Consider the following 4700-nt stretch of genomic DNA (forward strand, 5'->3'; position numbering starts at 1 on the left):
TTTAACTTTCTTTAAGTGCTTTAACTTACAAGTGCATACCAGAATAGTAAATACTGTATTTAACTTACAAATACAGTACTGTGGAAGAGCAGTACAGCAAATATTTAACAAACAAATAAAAAAGGTAATATTCTGACGCCTATCAGAAAACTGGTTATAAGACTTTATTTCTTGCTTGAACGTTATTTAATAATACTTTAACTTGCACATAAACTTACCAGAACAGTACAGTACTGTAAATATTTAACTTACAAATACAGCACTGAGGAAAAGCAGTACAGCGAATCACATCATGTGATCTAAACAAACCGTGCGTGCTGAGCTGATGTTCGAGGATTTGGCCTTTCAAAGGCCTCTCTTGCGTAAATATATAGTTTTCGTAATGGTTCTTAAATCTTACGTTGTCTTATACATATCCCACCACCAACCGTGTATAATTGCGAGCGCATTCGGCGAGAACGTGTTCAGGGCGAGTTTACTGTATTTTCTTTTTTTACTCAAAGTATACACGTAAAATATCATAAGGTTTTTGATAGTGCTGTCAGAAACTCGACATGGCCACTAGTCTTTTTGCTATGTTCTGATACAAAGCTGAACTTTCTTCCATCTCATATGTGTGTATGTAAAAAACATTACTTATTTGTGTAAAAAATATTCCATCCATCCATCCATTGCCAGACGCCATGTATTCCAAACGAGGTGGCCAAGGGCTTAGAGTTAACTGTTTTACAGGGAGGGGCACTAACCCTCCACCAACCCCACTTGACATGTAGGGATGCCAACAGCATCTGGTGTTCCCAGGCGGTCACCCATCCAAGTACTAACCAGACCCAACGTTGCTTAACTTCGCTGATCGGACGGGAAGCGGTGTACTCAACGTGGTATGCCGTAAAAAATACTGAACTATAGAAATAGGTCAATATACAAATCAACAAAATATGGATAACTCACTTCCTCCAGAGGGGTTGAGATGCTGGCAGTAACTTGAAGATAAGGAGTTATGTAGTGTGTGAGCATGTGCGTGTGTTCTTACCTAATTGTATCTTTACAGGAATGAGTCAAGCTCGTACTGTCCCATGTCTTAAACCATATTTATCGTACATATCCTTAAATTTGTGAATTGTTTTCGCACACACTATTTCATTCGGTAGTGCATTCCATTGATCAATTGCTCTGTTTGGGAAACTGAATTTCCTTACGTCTTTATCACCTCTCTTCTTATGCAGTTTTTTGCAGTGTCCTCTTGCTGATGCTTCTCCATATGTTAAGTAATCATTTATGTCTATTTTCTCCTTTCCTGATATGCACTTATATAGCATTATCATGTCACCTCTTTTCCTTCTCTCCTGTAGTGTTGGTAGATTCAGTTTTAGTCTTTCTTCGTAGCTTAGGTCCCTTAAGCTTGGTATCCATCTTGTAGCGGCCCTTTGAACTTTTTCAATCTTGTCTATATGCTTTTTGAGATGAGGACTCCAGACTATTGATGCATATTCCAGGGTTGGTCTAATGAATGATGTTATTATCCTTCTTAGCATGTCTTCATTTATGTATGTGAATGCTATTCTCATATTTGCAAGCTGTGTATACATGTTCCGTACCTTCTCGCTGATGTGGTCAGCCGGAGATTGTCTGTTACTGATAATCACACCTAGGTCTTTCTCTCTTTCTGATGTGTATAGGGTTTTATTTCCTAACTTATAATCCCAATCAGGTCTTTTTCCACTTTTACCAAACTTGATTACATGACACTTGTCCACATTGAATTCCATTTGCCATGTACTACTCCATTCATGAAGTTTATTTAATTCTTCTTGTAGCTCCCTACAAGAGTCTGTGCTAGTAATTCTCCTTTGTATTTTTGCATCATCTGCAAACATATTCAGATAGCTCTCATTTCCAGTGTTACTGTTTATATCATTTATGTACACTAAAAACATGATTGGTGCCAGCACCGAACCCTGTGGTACTCCACTAGTCACTTCTTTCCATGATGAGTAGTTTCCTCTTAGTACTGTCCTCATTTCTCTTTTTATGAGAAAGTCTTGCATCCAACAAAACAGTTTGCCTTGAATTCCTCCTTGATGGTACAGCTTCCATAAAAGTCTTTGGTGTGGTACTGTGTCAAAAGCTTTCTTGAAAAATAAATAGATACTGTCCACCCATCCTTCCCTTTCCTGTATTGTGTTTGTTACTCTGTCATAGTAGCTCAACAAATTAGTAACACATGATTTTCCTTTTCTGAAACCAAACTGTCTTTCTGTTATCATACTGTGTTCTTCTAGATGATTTACCCAAGCTTTTCTTATAAGTTTTTCTAATACCTTGCTTACAACACTGGTCAGTGATATTGGTCGGTAGTTGAGAGGATTTTGTCTATTTCCTTTCTTGAATAAGGGGACTATATTTGCTTTTTTCCAAATATCAGGTAGTTTCCCTTGACTCAAGGATTTCTTGAAAATTAAAAATAATAGTTTACTTAACTCCTTTGCACATTCTTGTAACACCCAACATGAAATTTCATCAGGACCACTTGCTTTTCCTCTGTCTAATCTACTTAACTCCTCCTGTATTACTTTTTCTGCTATTTGTATATCTGGTAGTATGTGTGGACATGCGTGTTCCACATAGTCCCTCTCAAAATTTTTTTCTTCTGTAAAAACTAATTGGAAATTCTTATTTAGTGCTTCACAAATATCTTTCTCTTGTGTATAAGTGATTCCCTCGTCTGTAATGGATTGTATTATATCTTTTACTTTGGTTTTGCTTCTGATATAGCTGTAAAACAGCTTTGGTTGATCACTACTTTTATTTATTATATCCTCCTCAAACTGTTTTTGGGCTTCCCTCCTTATTCTTGTATAGTCGTTTCTTGCCTGTTTGTAATTATTATACGCCCTTTCACTATTGTGTCTTCTGTATCTATTCCACAACAAATCTCTTCTTTCTTTAGACTTTTTACATTCTGTATTGAACCATTTCTGTATTTTCTTATCTACTTCTTTGTGCTGTGGGATGTACTTCTGGACTCCTATTTCATAAAATTCACAAATTTTTTTATATACAGCATTTAAATCTTGTCCTCTAAGCTCATTTTCCCAATCAACTTATAAGAAATACTTCTTTAGGATGAGCTTGTGCGTGTGTGGGTGAGTGTGTGTGTGTGTGGGTGGGTGTGGGTGTGGGTGAGTGTGTGCGCATGTGTGTGTGTGTCTGTGGCGTATTTTCTTCTCTCCTTGCCATACATTTGCCTAAAACACATGCAATTCACACCATAGATTTCTCCACGAACATTCGCTGCACGGCATACGTATGTATATGTGCTTGTGGCATATTTCTTGTCTCTGACACTTGTGCTTGGTTTTAGCTAAGTCAGTCAATGCATGAAATATTTCTCTATGAACACTCGCTGCGACTCTATTGTATTGGCAAACACACCCTCCTTCATGAACACCCGCAGCATGTTTGACGTATAATTCACACAATTCCATACGCATTTTCACTATCAGAATCACAATAATTCCATCCCTAAACACCTCTAATTCTTCCTTCCCGACTATAAAAACTGTACGTGATGCCTGCCCCATTCCACACTATGGTTCCATAATTTCACCAAGCCAGCCACAATATCTTTCACACAAAATACAGTTTAGGCATTGGCTTCATTATATACGTATTTATAATCACGCCATAGGGCCTTGGGGAGGGCGAGAGGCGAAACCCCGCAACAGTGAACACGCATATCGCCTCTAAGCCTAATGATTGATAATGGACAAAATTCCTTTTCGTGACATATATCTACGTTCCATCGACAATATCACATACAAATATGCTCACAAATATTGCTTTATCACACTGAGTCCATAGGGGCTTCGGCTCGGGCAGGAGGGAGAGAATTAGTTGGAGTTTAAAGAGACAGTACACTCAACACAACCTCATTGCCTGGCTGCTTGGAAGAGACTGAGGTTTATCACTACGTGCTGGGCCCCGTGAGGCAGCTCAGTGTTGCCAATGCCTTACCATTGGAAAGCGCTGCATTCGCTACGATGCATTAAAATTTGACACAAATCCGCCAGAAACTTAATTTTTGGCAAATTTTTTTGTGCTTAGGAATGCGATTTGAGTGACTGAACATCTTTAGAACAATCCACATGAAACGCGAATCGCATGACTGACACTGAGAGGGTTAACTAGTAATCCCTGTAATATCTGGACGCTCAGTATCTGGACTCCCCAGTGTCCGGACATTTTTGGCCCGGGCCTTTGGAACCCCAAAATGGCCAAAACGAAAAAAATATAAAAACCAATTTTTTTCCACCCGTAATTTGAACTTTGTGCGCAGCGCCGACCAGCTGCATTTACGCACGGCCCCTTCGCCCCTTCCTTCCTCCCCCTTCCCCAGTTACCGCCTAACTACCATTGTGACTAGACGCTCATCACAATGGATGCCGCACATGCTCGTATTTGTGTATAAACAGTGAATAAACTGCAATACCTTGCCACTAGACCACAAGGGAATTTACAGTGTTGTGCAGTGTTAAGAAATTAGAATTTAGAATGTAAGGGATCAAGTGTGGAGTGCAAACTGGCAGCTGAAACTGGTGTGGCGCAATTAGAACAGAATGCAATGTTAAACAATTATAACTCATAGTACAAAAGATTAAGTGCAGCACAACACTGGATTACTGTATAAGCTTCAAGAG

General features: G+C 39.0%; 1 non-coding gene across 1 annotated transcript; it reads right to left on the reverse strand.

Moving 5' to 3' along the window:
* Positions 1-776: 776 nt before the first annotated feature.
* On the reverse strand, positions 777-894 carry LOC145397576 (5S ribosomal RNA). Its single transcript, XR_013897001.1, has one exon. It is a non-coding gene; the product is annotated as a 5S ribosomal RNA (ribosomal RNA).
* Positions 895-4700: the final 3806 nt, after the last annotated feature.

This window comes from Coenobita brevimanus, chromosome 41 (assembly GCF_032717465.1).
Source record: "Coenobita brevimanus isolate Jiangsu-jjx chromosome 41, ASM3271746v2, whole genome shotgun sequence".
In the NCBI taxonomy this organism is placed as follows: Eukaryota; Metazoa; Arthropoda; class Malacostraca; order Decapoda; family Coenobitidae; genus Coenobita; species Coenobita brevimanus.